This window comes from Mustela erminea, chromosome 10 (genome assembly GCF_009829155.1).
Source record: "Mustela erminea isolate mMusErm1 chromosome 10, mMusErm1.Pri, whole genome shotgun sequence".
In the NCBI taxonomy this organism is placed as follows: Eukaryota; Metazoa; Chordata; class Mammalia; order Carnivora; family Mustelidae; genus Mustela; species Mustela erminea.
In genome coordinates, this window is record NC_045623.1 from 31,236,331 (window position 1) to 31,257,037 (window position 20,707).

Consider the following 20,707-nt stretch of genomic DNA (forward strand, 5'->3'; position numbering starts at 1 on the left):
TTCTCCATACACTTACACCAACTCATACACATTTTTTATTGCTATTTATGTGTTCAATTTATCATTTCAACTAAGTCAAATCAAGATCCTTTTTCTTCATTCTCCATTCTTCTCTTCCAAGATGATCTAAATTCCTAAGAAGCTTTCTTTCCTTTTTTTTTATTGTAGAAAAATAGACATAACATGAAGTTTGCCATTTTAGCCATTTTTCAGCATATAATTCAGAGACATTGAATACCTTCCTAATATGGTATAATGATCATGATTATCTAGTTCCAAAACCCTTTCATCACCCCAGCCAGAAATTTTGTGTCCATTTAGCAGTAACTCCTTACTTACCCCTTCCCTGGGCTCTACTACACTCCAGTCTACCTTCTGTCTCTATGAATGACTATTCTAGATACCTCATACCGGCGGAATCATACAACAGTTATTCTTTTATGTCTGGCTTACTTCATTTAGCATAATATTTTCAAGGCTCTTCTGCATTTTAGCATGTATCCATATTTTATCCCCTTTTATGGCTGAATAATATTCAACTGTATGGATATATCATTTTTGGTTTGGTGTCTAGGGTTGTTTTACCTTTTGGCTATTATAAAAAGTACTGCTGTGAACATTGGTGTTTCTGTTTGAGTTCCTGTTTCGAATTCCTTTAAGTGGCTTGGAGTAGAATTGTAGGGTCATACGGTAATTTTAGGTATAACTTTTGGAGGAACTGCCAACTCCTTTCCCCAGTGGCATCAGTTTTTACATTCCCACCAGCAATGCACTAGGACTCCAATTTTTTACACATCCTTGCCAACATTTGTGATTTTTTTGCTTGTTTCATAATGGCAATCACAGTGGGTATAATGTGACATTTCATTATGGTTTTGATTTGCCTTTTCCTAATGATTGATAACATTGTGTATCCTTTCAAGTGCTTAGTATACCTTCTTGAGAGAAATGTCTATTTAAGTTTTTTACCTATTTTTTAATTGGCTTATTTTTGTTTTTGTTGATTTGTAACAATTCTTTATATAATCTAGGTATTGATCCTTTATCAGAAATATAATTTGAAAATATTTCTCCTATTCCATGGATTATTTTTAACTCTTTTGATAGTCTCTTTTGATGTACAAACATCTAAAAATTTTAAAAAGATTTTATTTATTTATTTATTTGGCAGAGAGAGACACAGTGAGAGAGGGAACACAACTTGAGGGAGTGGGAGAGGGAGAAGCAGGCCTTTTGTGGAGCAGGGAGCCCAATTCGGGGCTTGATCCTAGGATCCCAGGATCATGACCTGAGCTGAAGGCAGATGCTTAATGGCTGAGTCACCCAGAAACCCTGCAAACATTTTAAATTTTGATTATGTCCAATTTATGTGTATTTTCTTTTGTTCTTTATGTTTTTGGTGTCATACTCAAAAATCATTGCCAAATTCAATGTTACAAAGATTTTTCCCTATTTTTAAAATAAGAGTTTAATAGTTTCAGCTCCTGAGTTTAAGTCTTTGATATTTTGGATTAATTTTTCAATGTGGTATAAGGTGAGGATCCAACTTTATTTTTTTGCATATAGATATTCAGTTTTCCTACTACATATTTTTTACTTATAGTACATATCTATTTATTGTCTGCTTATTCCCACTATAATTTAAGCTCCATCATGTAGGGTTTATGTTTGTTTTTGTCACTGATAGGCTGATTATCTATTGCTATTCTATTTATTGCTATTTGTGGTTAAAAAAAAACCCCACCCCAAAATTTAGTGCCATAAAACAACATTTTTATAATAAAATAAATTTTTATAATTTATAAAATAACATTTTATAATAAATAAACATTTATTATCTCTTAAAATTTTTCTTCTTCTTTTTTTTTAAGATTTTATTTTTAACTAATCTCTACATCCAATGTGGGGTTCAAACTCACAACCCTGAGATTAAAAGTCCCATGCTCCACCAACTGAGCCAGCCAGTGTCCCTCTCTTACAGTTTCTATGAGTTAGGAATTTGGGAACAGCTTTCTGACTGGTGCTGGCTTAGGGTTTCACATGAGATTCAGACATATGTCCTTTGAAGATGTTTTCTGGGGTGGCTGAACAATCCACTTCCACTGTGGCTCAGTGAGTAGCCATCAGGTTTGTCTTCGGTGCTATGAAATTTTTTCTTCAAAGAGTTCCACACACATGGTGGCTGGCTTTCCCCAAAGCTTTCATTCTAAGAGAACAAGGTAAAAACTCCAGTGTCCTGATAAACTAGCCTCCGAGGTTGTACTCTGTCTCTTTTGCGCTATTTTATTGGTTACACAGACCAGCCCTCATTCAACATGCAAGGGTCTGTACAAGCGCATGAAGAACAGGCAGCAAAAATCACTGGGCCAAAGTAGAGGATGGCTATCAAATGTACCTAGAATAGCGCCTGTCAAAATGACCAGGTTTTTTTTTTTTTTTTAAGTTTTTATTTATTTATTTGACAGAGAGAGACACAGTGAGAGAGAGAGGGAACACAAGCAGGGGGAGTGGGAGAAGGAGAGGCAGAACTCCCGCAGAGCAGGGAGCCTGATATGGGGCTCTATCCCAGGACCCTGGGATCATGACCTGAGCTGAAGGCAGATGCTCAACAACTGAGCCACCCAGGCCCCCAAAATAACTAGCTTTAATAAGTATTATATAATATATATGAGGCTTGGGAAAAGCAGGACTGACTGTAATCAGGGATTCTAATATCTTCAGGATGTTCTCCATCTCATTTTTGTTTTTCTGACTATAGTCTGGGTCTTTGTGTTCATACCTTTAGAGCTTCATAATGAGAAGGCAAAGAAAGGGACTTTACTTGTGCAGGTCTGGTTTGAAAAACCCCAGGGCACAACTCTCTCAGGCCTACCCACTTAACGCAGTCAGTGTGGTCTTGGGGTAATATGATTGATTTAGCTTGTGTCAGGTACCTACACCTATTAATAGAACATGGAAGGGGGTGTAAGCAAATAAAAATAGTACAACTCCTTGGACAGGGTTAGATACTCCCCATTTTGTATGTTTCCACCATAACATATCTCCATATGATAGAATATATCATTATTGTCTATTTATTTGTTATGTCTCTTTTCTACATCAGACTATATGTTTTTACATTAGAGCCTGAACACCGGTACTACATTTTTGTAACTCTAAACAATATAGGCTTTGTAGTGAAGAGAGACTTATCTTGCATTTTTGCTTTTCTTTTTATTGTCATTGTGACTTTGGATCAGTCTTAGTTTCCTCATCTTGTGAATGGGCCTAATGATGGCTGCCTCACTTGAAAGTTATTGCTGACATGTTGTAGTAAGTGAGAGTTTTAGTTATAGTTCCTCTTCTTAGGAAAGTACTTGACACAGCTGTAGATACTTAGTATGTTTGTGGTGAATGAATGAATGAATGAGAGTAAATAAATGAAACATTCCTAGTGACTTGCTTGGGATTCACTTGTAAATGAAGATCATAATAGGATTATGGTGAAGATTAAGTTAGAGGATAGATGAAAAGTGCTTCAAAGCCCAACTCATGGTAAGACTTCTAAAAAATAAGCTATCATTATTAGAGAGGCAATCTTCTAAAATTAACATATCTTATTGGATCTCTTTCGAGAGAATGGGAGAATAACGGAGAATAGAATATGTCCATTTAGCTATTTCTCACAACACATCACTTGCTTCTGTATTTCACAGTAAAATCTCAATTAATAGTCCTGAGTAATACAAATGCAATATCCATTAATAGGACACAATAGCCTGCAGTATTCCAAGAGCCAAAGAGTTAAAAAAAAAAAAAAAACCCAAAAGGTAAATTCTACCAGATTAAGAACATTGTCTAGTGTTGAATTCTAGGAGCTGAAACTACTTAATATTTGGCAGCTTCTAGCCCATGCCTCAGAATCAACACCCCAAATACAACAGTTTATAGACAGCTGTCATTCTGAGACAAGTCAAGTCATTTAAGGAAGGAGGGAGAAAGGAAGAAAGGACGGAGGGAAGGTGGGGAGGAAAGGAGAAAGGGAGGAAAGGTGAAAAAAAAAAACCAAAACCCAAAATCGATTAGTTTCTCAAAAGACCAAAAAGTGTTGGTTACTGCATTTCTGGTCCCCCACATTCCCAGCTTCCCTTGAAGGTCCTACCTAACAAATCTATAAGATGGAACCGAAAGGGTGTTAAATGGGTGGATCCTAGTGGCGATGCCATTGTAAACACTCCCTGTGAGTCAGCTACAAATTCAATTCAAATCCCCAGGCTCCACATCTTCTCTGCTTATGGTTACCACCAAAATGACAGCTGCCTTTAGAAATGCTAATGGGAAACAGGTAACTGCCGACAATGTTTGATTTTATATCAAAACATATAAAAATGTAAGCACTGGAACAGGAAATATTTTGCTACTGAGCTAGGGTTTATATACTTTGCTTAGTCTTCGAAACACAGGAACAGCTTGTTAACACTTCCTCAGTTTTATTTTAAGAATGTTATTGTATTATGGCCATTTGAGGGATTAACAAGAATTTATGGAACATTAGGTTTAATTTCACACCATAGGAAAGGTATTTTAGTAACTGACTTTTTGTAATTCAATACTGTTTCTTTACCTTGCTGTAATTGGCTACTGGTTATCTTTTTTGAGGGTACCTTCTCAGAGGAGACCTGAGGAATCCATAAGACCTTCAAATTTCTCATGTGGAGAGAAAGGACAGCTGAGAAAATGACTGGGTCACCATGGGATTCATTCACAAATTCCATCTGGTAGCAATGTTGAAGGTTGTGTGGTCTTTCAGTGATGACTTCAGCAACCATTGCTTCCCTGTTGTTAGGGGAGCACAGTTCATAAAAAAAGCTAAATTAGGGGCACCTGGTTGGCTCAGTAGGTTTAAGCCTCTGCCTTGGGCTCAGGTCATGCATGATCTCAGGGTCCTGGGATCGAGCCCGGCATCTTGGCTCTCTGCTCAGCGGGGAATCTGCTTCTGTCTCTGCCTGCCTCTCTGCCTACTTGTGATCTCTCTGTCAAATAAATAAATAAATAAATAAAATCTTAAAAATTATTCCAAACTTTTGAGCCAGAGAGCTGGTTCTTTTACCACAGCTGTGGCAGATATAATCTCTACCTATGCACAAAGAGCCAAGAGACGGCAATAGAATTGTGCGCTTCTTAACGATGTTCTTTCCTAAGATAACAAGTCTAGCAAACAAATGAAATGTGTTAGATATGAGGTTAAAGCCATTCTTATAACCTCATTACACTAAGAAGCCACAACTTTGGTGTTTCATTGAATTTGGATTCATGTTGTGGAAAGCAATAAGCCAAGTGAAATAGGACTTCCCTATTTCATCATGAGCCTTTATTTTTCGAAAGCAAGATATTTTGAACATTAGCTGGGAGTCTCAATGGAGTGTTGCTTCTCGTTTTTCTAGAACAGTGCTGCCAGGAGAACTTTCTGAGAGATGGAAATGTTCTATATCTGTGCTGTCCAAGATAGTAGCCAGTAGCCACATATGGCTACTACTGAGCTCTTGAAATGTGTGACTGCAAAGGGGAAACTGAAATTTTAATTTAAGTTGAAATGTAAACAATCACATGAGCTTAGTGGCTGCTGTTTGGGACAGTGCAGTCCTAGAATGTAACTGAGATGCCCTGGTTCTCTAAGGAAACCCCAAATGCCAGATGCCCAGGGTGAGGGTGGGTGTTGTTCACAAATGGGGTTGACTCCACTGGTGACTTCCTCTTTCGTGTTCTGGGTAGCTTTTGCCTCTCAGGAGAATACCTCTTTTGCTTTTTATTTCTGTGAGCAATGACTCATATGGTGACTTATAAAACACCTTTGGCAGTTGAGAGCATGGTGTTCTGAGATTTAACCCTTGCCAGGTTTAGAGAGAACAGAGTTCAGGTCCTCTCCTGTACGGTTGATACAAATCAATGCCAAGGGGGTACAGCATTAGAACATAGAAAACTTTTGAATTGCTAACCAAATTTCCCTCTAATTTAACTTTCTCCAAGCAGGGTGCCACTGCCCACTGCACCCATGCTTCCTCTTTTGAAGTTTCAGAGTGTGAACAGTGGAGAGGTGAAGAGCTGGAGCAGAGGTGGTGTTGGTGTGAAATTCACATGGTAGAATTTCGCTTACGCAAGTGTTCAAGCTCTTTGAGAGATCAGAATTAGCTATTTCTCTGTTGGATTGAGCTATTTCAGTGAAAAGTTCAAGTGTAAGCTCTTTCATCAAATAAATTGAGTGAGAAAAGGAAAGGAGTAAACCAGGGAGATTATTAGAGGGTCAGAGCTAATGGTATAAGCTTCTCTCCTCAGGCCATTTAAGATAAAATATCTCAGACATTTAACACAGCAGTGGTTATTTAGGTTATTTGGAATGTGTGTGTGTACATTATATATATATGTATATATATACATATACTCACACACATATATATACACATATATAAAAATAGGAAGTAGAGATCTTGTATACTTACATATACATGTATGTACATCGTGTGTGTGTGTGTGTGTGTGTGTGTATAGGACAAGAGCTGACTGAAGTCAGAAGGATGAAAGTTGGAGAAGCTCTCCAGGCACTGAGGAAAACATATGCACAAGCTCTGTGGAGGGAAGAAGATTCGAAGGATCAGAAGAGGCCACTATGGCTGGAAGAGAGACAGCAGGATGGAAGAGACAGCAGTAGTTTGAGAAGTGAGAAGAGGTGGAGAGAAGTGATGCGCAAGGCTCCTGACCATGTAGGGCTTGGGTAGTTAAGGGTTTTGTCTAAGAGAATGGGAAGCTAGTGATTGGTTTACCTAGAAGTGACAGGGTCACATAGCCTTCTGTGTGGTGAAGAGATGAGAGGGGAACTAGGGCACATATGGGTAAGCCTTTGAGAAGAGTAGGTTAGGCACTCCTTCACCCTCACCCATGTAGCTTGGACTAGGGTGGTGATGGAGGAGATACAAGAGAATAGATTCAAGGAAAATTTCAGAGCTAAAATCAACAGGATTTGCTGATAGATGTACTATATAGAGGGAAAAGTAGATTTTCAAGCTATCTTTTAAGTTTCTTATACAAAATGTGTTCCATTTCAATAAATTGTTGATTGAAGTTAACTTTAAATAACGGCCTGACCTAAAAGTTACGAAAAATTTTGCCTCATAAAATTTCAAGATTTCAAAGTTTTTTAGCTAGATGGAGGGCATGGCTCTACTTCCTCTATTTTAGTATTTCCTAAGCCTGTTTTTAAAAACATGTGGAGTTTTTCTTTTTCTGAAATGCTTACTACAGTGGAATCCCTTCCGGAGACTGCAAATTAATATCAGAAAATAACCACGGGCTATCTAGTGTCTAGGCAAACAATTTGGAGGTTAATTTTTGTGTGTGTGTGTGCTGATAATTACTGTCATTTTGTAATTTATAAATGTATAATGAAAGTAATTTATACTATCTTCATTATTTTTCTTCCCCGTTTTTCTTGGAGTTGGACCGGAATTAGTAGATAGTTTCTGTCCCAAACTAAGTACTTCTAAGAATTTCTTCGTTGGTATTGGATGGTTGCCCGGCTGGACCTCATACGTTTGTGCCTATGCTCTGCCCCCTGTCGGGCTCTGCACAAACCCAGTGCGTCGAGACGACTGAAGGTAGAGGGATTTGCAATCACAAGTGCTATTTGCACCTTGATTATTGTTTTTGAGAGTGACCTAGGTCACCTGTCGGGGAGCTTGGAAGGCCTTTCGGAAGCCTGCGCGTCGGCGTCGCGTGCCCGCGGCCTGGGAGGCCCGTGGGCGACGCGGTAGCTCGAGGCCCTCAGCTCCGAACTAGGGGTCTTCCCGGGCCCCTGAAGGGGTGTGTCCTGAGCAGCTTTTCCATGCCAGGGGCGGTCCAAGAGACTGGGGAAGTGTGCAATTTGTAAGGCCGAGGGCTGGCGCTTTGAAAGAGAGGCGGAGGAGGGAGCGGGATTTCCCCGCCCCCGATCCCCACGGCCCAATCCCTTCGGCTTCTCCTTTTCTCCACCGGCCGCCCGGCCCCTAACCTGCTCGAACCCATTATGCGGTAGAGGCGGCCGGTCTCTTTAAGGCCCTGCCGCGCCTGCGCCTTGGGCTTTCCTGACGCGGCGGGCCGGACCCTGGAGGAGCCAGCGGGCGGGCAGGGTAGGGGTCGGGTAGTAGTTAAAGCAGTCGCGGCGCCCGGAGGCGTGCGTGAGGGTCGGTGGCGACTCTGAGCTCTCGAGTGAGCGCGGTGCTCCGGAGCGGGCGGAGAGGACGGCCCGCGGAGCCGGAGCGGGGCCGAGGCGCTGAGACGCGGCGGCGAGGCTGCCGGCTGGATGGGAAGTTAATGTTTACGGCGGAGTCCACCCAACGTTTCCAAGGTGAGCGGCGCCGCGCCAGGCCGGGCGGGCCGGGAGGCCAGACGAGCTGCGAGCTCGGGTTCTGCGGGGCGCACGACGGGGCCGGGGCGCGGCGAGTGGGGCCGCCACCAAACTTGCGGCACGAGCGGGGCGGGCGTGCCCGGCCCCGCTGGGGCCTAAGTTCCCTGAGGCCGCGGCGGCCCGGGACCCTCCTCCCGTGGGCGCTGGGGAGGAAACTCGCCAGCGGGTCTTCCAGGAGAGTCCCCGGGAGGTGGAGAGACCGGGCAGCTTCGGGGTAGTTCCTCACTAATCCTGTGTTGGGTGGGGGGAGATACTGACCTTTCACCCCCACCCTGGAGGCCAGAAGATCGTTCTCTTTGGGTGTCCTGATGGAGTGAGACCGCCCGCACCCCTTACTTGCGAAGTTGGCGTCTTGATTTGGCCTCCGGGATTCTCCGCAGGGCCGCGCTCCAGGCAGGTGATGGGCTAGCCAGGTGTGCTAGGTGACTCCCAAGGATGCACTTGGAGAGCGTTTGTAACCATCGCTGAATCACCTTATGACTAGCGGGGCAAGCCTCAAATTAACCGCAGAATTTCCGGTCGATTGGAGTGTGGTGCTGGTGTTTGCTTTAGAATTGCCGTGATTTCTTTGTGTCTGTCTGTTTTGGGGCATCTTAGATCAAGCCGGTTGTCATCCCTTCACCGAAGAGTTAACCAAAACTTTTGCAATGGTACCTTTGCTTTTCTCCTATCCGTTGCTGTTAGAGGTGACTTTGAAAAGCATTTTCTTGCAAAGATAATCTTTTCTTTGGTTTACAGTGTAGAACAATAAACCCCTTTCTTCTGTGAAAGAAATCCAGTGCTTCTTGAAGTTCAAGAAAAACTGTGGGTTGGTAGTTTTTACCTTTGTTCTGGACTGATACGTGTTAGTGCCCCCCCCCCTTTCTTTCTTTTTTGGTTTTTAATTTTATTAGTAAACTTTCTTGAGTTTACCCGAGGCTTTTCTGTTCTAAAGTGCTGGCCCAAGGTCTCTGAGAACTTTGTGTCAAGGAAACTTAGAAAACTTATTGAATATACAGAAAAAGTGCACAATCCTGAGTGCAGGTAAAGAATTTTTACCGTCACAGATAAAGAAACAGAATATTTCTAGGTTGGGATTTATACCTAGGGGTGGAATTGTTGGTTTGTGAGATATGTGAATGACAAAACTTTAGTATTAGTTACTGTTGAACATTTTCCAAAGTGATTGAGCTAATTAGCAGGGAATGATAATTCAATTACTCCACATTCTTGCTGATGCTTGTTGGTTGGAAACATTTTTGCTATTCTGGTTGAGGTGCAGTAATATATTGGTGTGGTTTTATTTTGCATTTTCCTGATGATTGTAGTTTTATCTTTTATTGGCCATTTATGTATCTTCTTTTGTGAGATGTCTGTCTTATTTTTTTATTTACGGTTTTATGAATAAGAGTTCTTTCTGGAAGGTATGCACACACATACCTCTATCTATAAACTATACATAATTTATCTTATTCCACTCTGTCTTTTCACTCTTTTAATGTTTTTTTATTTTAATATTTTATTTATTTATTTGACAGAGATCACAAGTAGGCAGAGAGGCAGGCAGAGAGAGAGAGAGAGAGAAGGAAGCAGGCTCCCCACGGAGCAGAGAGCCTGATGCGGGACTTGATCCCAGGACTCTGAGACCATGACCATAACCCACTGAGCCACCCAGGTGCCCCCTTTTTTGAAGGATGAACAACTTTAATTTTAATGAAATATATTTACTGTTTTTCTTTATGAGTACTGCTTTTTGTGGCCTATTTAAGACATTTTGCCTAGCCTAGGAATATGAAGATATTTTTGTGTGTTTCTTACAGAAGTTTTATTTTGTTTTACTTTCCACATTTAATATGTACAATTTACAGTAAATTTCAGATGGATTGTAAGGGGTCAATATTCACTTTTAACCAGGTGGATATCTTTTTGACCCAGCACCATTTTTGGAAAATGCCAGACTTGTCCTTCTGCACTATGTGGCACTTTCATAAATCAGATGACTGTTTAAGTGTGGCTCTATTTCTGGATACTCTATTCTGTTTTATTGGTCTATTTGTTATCCTTGCACCAGTATCATTGTATTAATTAATGTAACTGTATAATAAACTTTGATATGTGATAGTATAAGGCCTCCAACTTTGTTTTTTGATACTGGGCAGTTCTTGGCTCTTAGCATTTCTGTATACATTTCAGAATCTTCTTGTCAATTTCAACAAATTTTGGAAATTGGAATTGAATCTATACATATATCGATTTGGAGAGTATCTTAATATTGGGTTTTCCAGTTTATGAGCATGGCATATACCTGTATTTATTTAAGGCCTTTTAAAATTTCAATAATTTGTAGTTTTCTGTGTAAAAGTTTTGGACATCTTTTATTTATTCTTAGGTATTTGAAATTTTTTGGTGTTATTGTGAATGATACTTTAAAATATTTGTGGCCAGTATGTAGAAGTGCAGTCGATCCATGTGTTTAATCTTCATTCAGGACCTAATCCAAATTATACCTTGTATGTTCTACTTTTCCAAGTTGGTTCTTTCTTTCTTTCTTTCTTTCTTTCTTTCTTTCTTTTTTTTTTTGGTGTGGTGTCTAGGACCAATTAAGGAGTTATAGAGTGTTTAGTATATTGACAATGTCTGTGTTGGGCCATTGCTGATACAAAGCTGATTAAAATGCAGCTCCTGCCCTTAAGGGGTTTAGAGTCTAGGAAGGATAAGTGGAAATCCAAAAAGAGACCTTTATCCTCCACTGTAAGTGCTATTATGAAAATTGGTTTGGCAGCATACAAAAAGGACATTTAAATCAAACTGGGCAGGGGTGGGAGTCGGGAAGGTAATCGACTGGCTCCCACTGTCCTGAGGGCTGAGCAGAGGATGTAGCTGTGGGTAGGTAGGGGCTGCTATTCACTATAAGTGCTTCTGCTTAACTCTTTGGCTTTCTGCCTTAGCCTCACTCCACTCTTTGGAGTCTGGAGTCTCTCCATGTCAGTGTTTCTAGGGAATAAATTTATGAGATGGTATAAATGAAGGAAATATAGATGGATGCAGACTTTACATTACTAACCTGCTCTTCAGCCCCACATCTCTCTCCCACTGACCACATACCATCTAGAGACTCCCAGCTCTTGAGCCTTCCTGGGGTTGTGTGATTGAGGCATATCAGCTACTTGACCATATTCCTTATGCAGGCCTGTAAGTTTGGCTTCATCTCCTCTACCCAATTAACATGTTCTTCTCTTTCTCATTTCATGGATGCCATATCTTATCTGTCTGAGAATGTTAAAGATAATTTCTTTAAGCTTTCTTTTCCTTGCATAGTTCGTTTCCTCTAAGTTACTTTTTTTCTGTTTGGTGTAGCCTCAGCAATTAAGGCCCTCCTCAGAGTTTTGATAATCCGTGGTTGGTTGTTTATGAGTGAGAGTGGGCATCTAAAAGTTGATAGGAAGCCCTGAGTTTGTAGATTGGGTTAATTGACTTTCAGTTTTACTCTAGAATCTGCATAGAACAGTGGTTCTCAATTTTGGTTGCACATTAAAATCACATGGTCCCGGAGGGGGGGCTTTAAAAATTCTATGTTGTGTGCTCGTGTGCTCGGGCGGGCGTGCTTGCACACACACACACACACACACACACACACACACACACACTGCTAAACCAAACAGAGCAGAATCTCTGAGGGTAGGACCCAGGTAGCAATATTTTTTAAGCAATTAGGTAAGATTGCATTGCAGTTTGATTTTTGTCATGTGTACACCTGTGTTACCAGCACAGGATACAAATTATTGTGAAAACCTTAGAAAATTGTTTATATCCCTTTGTTTTTGTCTTCCCCACTCCCTGCCCAGAGGCAACCACTATTCTGATTTCTATCTCCATAGATTAACATCAGTAGGTGATTCCCTTGTGTGGCCAAGATTGAAGCCATTGGTTTGGGTGGACTGTTTGAAGCTATTCCAGTGTCTCTGACTTTTTGGTCTGGTGGGATTTCCCCGTGAGTCTCTTCCAATTTTTGCTTGGAGGATAGAGGTTTGGTTGCCAGTGATCTGAGAAGTCAAGAAGGAGGGCTGAATAATGAACTGTACAACATTTAGTATATAAGGTCACATAATTTGCCTCTTTTTCTTGGGATACCTGTGTCTTCTACCATGTATGGTTTATCCTTTTGAGAGAATAAATCTCCCATCAGCCGCTGCATTGAGGAAGGGCCACTTAGTAGCTTAGAGGAGAAATGGGGTCTAGGTTTCTAACTGTTCACAGCTTTCACCTGAACCTTTCTTACTTTACTGTCCCCTCTTTGTTCTGGCATCCCTGAGCCTTTTGAGGATTGTATGGTATAAATTGGGCTTGTTCTAAGTTGCCAGCACTGCTGGTTTATAATTTGGCTGTCTTTGACAAAATCAGTTACCACTCCTCCATCTTTTCAGCTTCCAAAATTTTATTGCCATCATCTCTTCCTCCATTCTCCTGTCCTTGTGGTTTATGAGCTAAAAACAGAACACAACAACAGCATTTTCTTTATCCTTGTTTTAGTAGAGTTTTGGGGAGGGAAGAAAATTAGTTGTATATGTTCAATCTGCCAGCGTAACCTGGAAGTCCATCATCTGCTTTTCTTTATCCAAAAATGTGTTGCCATCTGCTGTTCACTGTTGTATCCTACTTGGAGGGTTATATCTTTTAAATCTTTTTGTTTTCTCTTAGGCTAAAGTTATACAGTTTAAAGTATTTCCCTTTAAATTATGTCCATCCTTTTCTGTGCTAAAATGTTCTTTTTCATAAGAAATTTGTGGTGTGTGTTTGTTTTCTGTAATGTCCTTATTTGGCAACGTAAAAAGCTGCTCTTCAAATTAATTTTTGACAAGTTTTGTGAAATACAAAAGTCTGCTTAATATTGCCCACAATTCCCAGTGGCCTTTTTGCTCCTCCACCAATTATTTTCCTTTTGTTTGCATATAAAATTAAAATATAAATAAAAGATAACATTATCAGTTATTACTATCTATCTTGGTGATTTGCTAGTCCTTCCTCTTGGAAACATGGAGGTTAATTAATGTTTTGTAGATAGAACCTCTTGACTGTGGCCCCATATGTGTTTGCTCAGAAAGGATCATCCCATTTCTCATTATTTAAGATTGCCTGGTGTTGTATTTGTTGCATTAACAGCTCTTATTTTAATAGTGTCTGTACTTGAAGAGAGCTTTCCCCTGCCTGTGCAGTTTGCAGTTTATCCCTTAAGTGGCCAAAGATAATGTGGGTTTAGTGCTTGTTAATTGTTCTTTGTACTAATCCAGCCCTCACAGTTGTACTCTGAAAAATGTTCCCTGAAGCTGGTCAAACTGGCTATTATCTGGGTCTTCATTGTTGGTTTTGTTATTCATTGTCTTGTGGGTTCATGATTAGGACTCTCTTCTTGAGGAACTGATGGTTCCTGTGTTCTTGGAAGGGACCTTGATGAGAGATAGGAACAGAGCTGGCTTTATTAGCAATCATTGCTCTTTTTTGTTTTTCATAGGAAAGTGCAAGCACTGATGTAAAAGTGAAGATGGGGATTTTGTCTAACTTTGAGTTGGTGTTTAAATGATTAATAGCTGGGGCGCCTGGGTGGCTCAGTGGGTTAAAGCCTCTGCCTTCTGCTCAGGTCATGATTCCAGAGCCCTGGGATCGAGCCCCACATCCGTCTTTCTGCTCCATGGGGAGCCTGCTTCCTCCTCTATCTCCGCCTGCCTCTCTGCCTACTTGTGATCTCTGTCTGTCAAATAAATAAATAAAATCTTAAAAAAAAAAAGATTAATAGCTGTCTTTTTTGGCCTGGTACAGATCTTTTATTATGTCAGAAATGAATCCAGCATTCTCATAGATTATGGTAGTAGGTTTATTAGATTAATGTTAATAGATACTGGATAAAAGCAAACTTTCAATGAACAATTGTGTAATATGATGTTTAAATGAGTTACATGAGAGAAAGAAGAAAAATTTATTATCTTCAGGTGTACCAGAAACCAGAATAGTTTAGAAGACACGCTGGTGAGAAGATAGAGCTTTAAGTAAATTGAAAATGAATTTTAGGGAGTAAGCCCATGAGAAGTCTTATGCCTTTGAATATTTATCTGAACAGATGAGCACAGAGTTAAATATTTTACTGCCTTTCTGAAAATGTGGAGAAGCTGCTTTTCTAATGTCAGATGAGCAAGGTTTATAAAGGTTGTCAAGCATGATAGTACATTTCTTTTTTTTTTTTTTTTAAAGATTTTATTTATTTATTTGACAGAGAGAGATCACAGGTAGGTAGAGAGGCTGGCAGAGAGAGAGAGAGGGAAGCGGGCTCCCTGCTGAGCAGAGAGCCCGATGTGGGACTTGATCCCAGGACTCTGAGATCATGACCTGAGCCGAAGGCAGCGGCTTAACCCACTGAGCCATCCAGGTGCACATGATAGTACATTTCAATGTAACGTACAGGATTGGAAAAATGAATCAGTAAGTGATCTAGAATTTTAAAGAAGTTACAAAATTATCAATAAGCCATTAAGAACCACCAAAGATAACACATATTGAGCATTTCCTATGTGTCAAACATAATGATTGGTATTGGGAAGGTAATGGTAATCCATTCTACATAGATAAAATCCTTGCTCCCACAAAATTTACAAACTATGGGAAGACACAGTTGATGTATTGTGTCTGAGTGAGGTGTAAAAAAAAAAAGGTAATTAAGTGATTAATTTGTCTTAAATCTATAACTAGTAAGGGAAAATGCTAAGTGAAGTAGGTTTTAAATCTTAATATTAGCTTTAAAAGTTTTTGGGGTAGGGCGCCTGGGTGGCTCAGTGGGTTAAGCCGCTGCCTTTGGCTCAGGTCATGATCTCAGGGTCCTGGGATCGAGTCCCGCATCGGGCTCTCTGCTCAGCAGGGAGCCTGCTTCCTCCTCTCTCTCTGCCTGCCTCTATGTCTACTTGTGTTCTCTGTCAAGTAAACAAATAAAATCTTTAAAAAAAAAAAACAAAAAAGTTTTTGGGGTAAATTTATATATAGTGAAATGCATAGAGCTTACCTATACAATGCAGTGAGTTTTTTGATAAATGTATATGCCTTCGTGACCGCCCCCTGCCCCCACCCTCGTAATCCCTCAGGATTCTTTTATGTTCTTGAACTTCACATAAAAATAGAATAAATTAATGTGTGTTCTTTTCTGTCTGGCTTCTTTTGTTCAACATAATATTTCTGAAATTTAGCTGTTTTAACAGTTTGATTTTAGCTGATTTAACAGTTTTTGTACATACCAGTCGTTTGTTCTTTTTAGTTGGTGTGTATTCCATTGTATTACTATAACATAGTTAAACCATTCTCCCATTTGGCTATTATGAATAAAGGTGTCATGAATGCTTGATTACTGGTCTCTTTATAGACATCTATTTTAATTTCTCTTGGATAAATAACTAGGGGTGAAATTACTGGGTCATGGGGCACATATATGTTTAACTTTAGAAGAAATTGCCATACAGTTTTCACAAGTGGTTATGTCATTCTACAATCCAATAAGCAGTTTGTGAAAGGTGTACTTAAGTGACAAATCAGAATTGAGCTTCAGAAAGATTATTCTAGTACAGTGAAGCACAGGACTTAAGATAGGGAAAACACACAGTAAAGTAATATAGTTGAAAATTAAAAGTCTTCCTGTTTCAAGAAATTGATAGGGTAGGAGAGAATCTTAGGGATTCTAGAGCTATGGTCTGTGGGGTGAGGATAAGAGAGGAATCACATGACCCCCATGTATCTGTCATAGGCTGCTAAATATCAGTGTGGCAATCATTAATAGAGGGAATACAGTTGAAGGGTAGATTTTGGAGGGAAAAGAGGGCAATAATTCTGTTTCGTTTGTAAGTAGTAATTGGGGGTAGAAGGAGGTAGATGAGATAGCTCTGGATGTGTGTGTAGTGAGGAGAGACCCAGGTTGGAATAGGAATTTTGGGAGCCTTTGACATTAGAGAAATGAGCTGATGAAGAGGAGTCTGCAAAAGAACAGAAGGAATAGCCAGTACAGAAGGAAATACAAATCAGGAAGCTGATTTAACAAACAATATAAAGCAGGAAACTGATTTAACAGAAACTATAAGTTAGGAAACTGATTTAACAGAAGTTGAGGACTTTGAAGAAGGAGAAAAGGGCTTGACTGTTGTTACTGTGAGGAAAAAATAAGTATAGCCTTTTTGGAGGTTAATTTTATATATATATATATATATATATATATATATGAATTTTATATATATATAATATATATATATCTGTTAAAATTTAAAATATCACATTTGTTGTGGGTTTTTTTGTTTGTTTGTTTGTTTTTGGAGAGAGTGCATGTGTGCCCATGCATGGTGGGGTTGGAGGGTGGCAGTGAGGGTGGGGAGGAGGAGGGGTAGTGAGGGGGAGGGGGAGAGAAGGAATATCAAGCAGACTCCCTGCCGAGTGTGGAGCCTGATAAAGGCCGAAATCAAGAGTCAAATACTTAACTCACTGAGCCACCCAGGTACCCTACATTTCTTCTTCTTCTTCTTTTTTTTTTAAGCAACCTTTACACCTAATGTGGAGCTCTAACTCACAACCCCGAGATCAAGAACTGCACATTCTACCGAATGAACCAGCCAGGCATTATGAAATTTCACATTTCTTGATCTTATAGGTGTGCTTTATGGATTAACTCCTAGAGAAAAACAAATGTGGAAGATGTGTTTCAGAGGTATTCATGGCACCTAGTATATAATAATAAAAAGTTGAAAACAACCTAAATAGCCATCAATAAAGGGTTTCTATAAAAAATGATAATTTTTATGATAGAATGTTATACAACTAATATAATATGGTTTGTATATATGTTATTTTCCTATTGCTGCTGTAAAAAATTAACAGATTTAGCAGCTTAAAACAACAAATTAGTCTCTTACAGTAATGGAGGCCAGAAGTCTGAAGTGTTTCACTGGGCTAAAGTCAAGGTATTAGCAGGGCTGTTTTTAAGGATAGAATCTGTTTCTTGCTTTTTCCAGCTGTTAGAATTGCATTCCTTGTATTCCCTGCTTTGCATTCTGTGGCCCCTTCCTCCATTTTCTAAGTCAACAGTTTAGTATCTTCACATGTGTCCAATCCAGATAATCCAGATAACCTTCTCATCACAAAATCCTTAACTTAATCCACCAAGCCTCTTTTGCCATTTAAGGTAACATTTGTAGGTTCTGGGTATTATGATGAAGAGCTCTCCAGGAGGCCATTAATCAAGCTACTAAATAGGAACAAGGATAGAAGATCAAGGTGCATTAAAAAAAATTCTCAAAGAAAAATATGTATAGTATAATCTAAATTTTTGTTAAGTTAAAAAATACATACATTCTTATATGCTAGTATGTGGTTTTTTTTTTTTGAGAAAAGAAATCATGATGAAGATAGACTATACTGCTAACAGGCAGTCTTTGAGAATAGGATTACAGAATATTTAAACTTTTCATTTTTTTCTGTGATATTTCAATTCTTAATTAACAAGTATTTTCTAATCAGAAAAATCACAATAAAAGGATAGAGTATTATACTGGGTCACATGTTCCAGAGAGATAAACAAAGAGGCTCTTAGGGAGCAACTTTGGTAAGAGTGGTTTCAGTAAAATGGTAGGGTGGAAGCCAGATTGCAGTGAAAAAAGTGGGAGGTGAGAAAGGGAAGAATGAAAAGCTAAACATCTTTCCAGTTGCTTAATTATGAGGGATGGCAGGATGCTGTGAGACATTAGAGGGATAAATAAGATCCAGTGAGATTTGTAAATATCACAGAGCAGCATGTTTGAAAGTTGAGAGCTTAAACTGGGAGGGAGAGAGAGATTGCCTGAATTCCAGGGTAATTGGAAGAGCCTGAGGTCTGAGTTGATGAAGCAGAAGACCCACTTGCTTATGGCAGGTGAGACTTAGGTGTGGCTATGCATAGTAGTTAAGTTTATAATATTTTAGTTTTATTCAGTGTTATCAGATTTTAAAAAAATCCTACATGCTTCTTTGTCATCTTCTGAAAGTCTAAGGTTATTGTGTAACTATGTAAATTTAGTCCTACTAATACACCCTCATTGTTTTGGCTTGTCCCCAAAACTTCTGTTTGTTTCTGTAGCCTAGCATATGAGTTTCAGAGAGTAACTTTAGTTTTCTAGGTGCAATATTTTGGGATTTTTTTCTGTTATTGAAACTATTGCATTAAAAAAATCTGCTTATATAAGCTTGTATCAATTTTCTGTTGACTGTAGAATGTTACAACAGGAAAGCATTGGAGATAACATTCACTTCAACCTTTTTTCAAATTCCTAACAAGGAAAAAGAGCTTAAATAACTTTGGAGGTACTTAAGTAACTTGTAGAGGCCACATGTATCTTATAAATAGAGCCTGGTACTTTTACCTAGCTAAGATGCTGAGGACCTTTTTAAAAATTATTATTTCATTGATACTATATTTGTGCCAGGATTTCCTGATTTTTATATGTATTTTTCTATCCAGTTTTGATTGACATATTCCCCCTCATAATTTGATCACTCTTCCTTTATTAATATCAGTGTAATTAAATAATTAACATGACTAGCATTAAAGTAAAAGTTTTAGGACTTGGCTGTGATCTGTGTATTAACCCATTTGGAGAATTATTTTGAAGATTCTTATTGCCATTTTAGGATTTTTCAGAATGGTGGTAATTCATTTTTATTTCACATTGGGTATGGAGTGACAGCGCTTAACACACTTTTTTTTTTCATTAAGCATACTCATTTTTATAAAGATATTATTTACATATTTGACAGAGGTCAAGAGGGCACAGGCAGGGGGAAGGGCAGGGGGAGAGGGAGAAGTAGGCTCCCCACTGATTAGGGTCCATGACCCCAACCCTGACATAGGACTCGTTCACAGGACCTGGGATCATGATCTGAGCTGAAGGTAGACTCTCCCCTCCCCCCCCCAGTAATTATCATTTATCATGATCTTATTTATGACTACCACATTCTACAAGAAAGAAACAACGAACCATAAATTGAAAGGAACAAACATACTGATGGTAAAATGTTCATTCATCTTTGGCACTTGGCGTATATAACACTTCATCATTGTGTTGCTCATCAAACCTATTCTGAATCTATTTTTTTTAAAACCAAATATGAGTGTTTAAAGTTTAACTAAGCTTTGCTACCTAGGTGAGGGATCTAGGAACCATTATAGGTTCCTAGTGTGTTTTGAGGAGTAAAATGTAGATGCAGCTGGAAAGTACTGCAGGAGGGCACAAAGTTTTATTTCAGACATGAGCCAATAAAGTTGAACTATATAATTATGTTTAAAAGCAAGAAAACCATTCTGTGGTCTATGAAAGCTTATATGTCCAAGTAATAAAAGTAGAACTGGAAGTTTCTATGGTCTCTCATGGTTCACCTCCCCTTCCAATGTCCCTCAACTCCCTTCTCCTCTCCATCTCCCCATATTCTCCATGTTATTTGTTATGCTCCACAAGTAAGTGAAACCATATGATAATTGACTCTCTCTGCTTGACTTATTTCACTCAGCATAATCTCTTCTAGTCCTGTCCATGTTGCTACAAAAGTTGGGTATTCAAACTTTCTGATGGAGGCATAATACTCCATAGTGTATATGGACCACATCTTCCTTATCCATTCGTCTGTTGAAGGGCATCTTGGTTCTTTCCACAGTTTGGCGACCGTGGCCATTGCTGGTATAAACATTGGGGTACAGATGGCCCTTCTTTTTACTACATCTGTATTTTTGGGATAAATACCCAGTATTGCAATTGTAGGGTCATACGGAAGCTCTATTTTTAATTTCTTGAGGAATCTCCACACTGTTCTCTAAAGTGACTGCACCAACTTGCATTCCCACCAACAGTGTAAGAGGGTTTCCCTTTCTCCACATCCTCTCCAACACATGTTGTTTCCTGTCATTAACACACTTTTTTTAAAAGAGAGAGTGGGAGTACATGAGCAGGTGAGGGGAGGACAAAGTGGGTGTGGAGAGAGAATCTCAGGTTCCACGCCCATTGTGGAGCCCACACAGGGCTCAGCCTCACAACTCTGAGACCATGATCTGAGCTGAAATCGAGAGTCAGACACTAACCAACTGAACCACCCCTTAACGTACTTCTTGACACAGTGCTTGTATACTGTGTATACTAAATAAAAAATTCATATAATATATGATATATTTTAGGAGGTACTTGTTCTGAATTTGTGGTTTTTTCAGACTTCATTGAAACATAGGAAAACTGGTATTTTAGTACATACTCTTGCCAGGAAAAAGTTGTGTGT

The 20,707-nt window shown here is 39.3% G+C and overlaps 1 protein-coding gene across 9 annotated transcripts in view; it reads left to right on the forward strand.

The window, feature by feature from the left end:
* Positions 1-4,302: 4,302 nt before the first annotated feature.
* The window catches only part of EVI5 (ecotropic viral integration site 5), a 207,896-nt gene continuing 191,491 nt past the window's right edge, over positions 4,303-20,707 (forward strand). For 5 of the 9 annotated variants that reach the window (XM_032361241.1, XM_032361249.1, XM_032361250.1 and 2 more), the window contains exon 1: positions 4,303-4,324. The gene's annotated coding sequence lies outside the window, so the exon portion shown is untranslated. Of the gene's footprint in view, positions 4,325-7,919; positions 8,357-20,707 lie in introns of those variants that run through there. The other 4 variants (XM_032361243.1, XM_032361246.1, XM_032361244.1 and 1 more) reach the window with 1 other exon arrangement.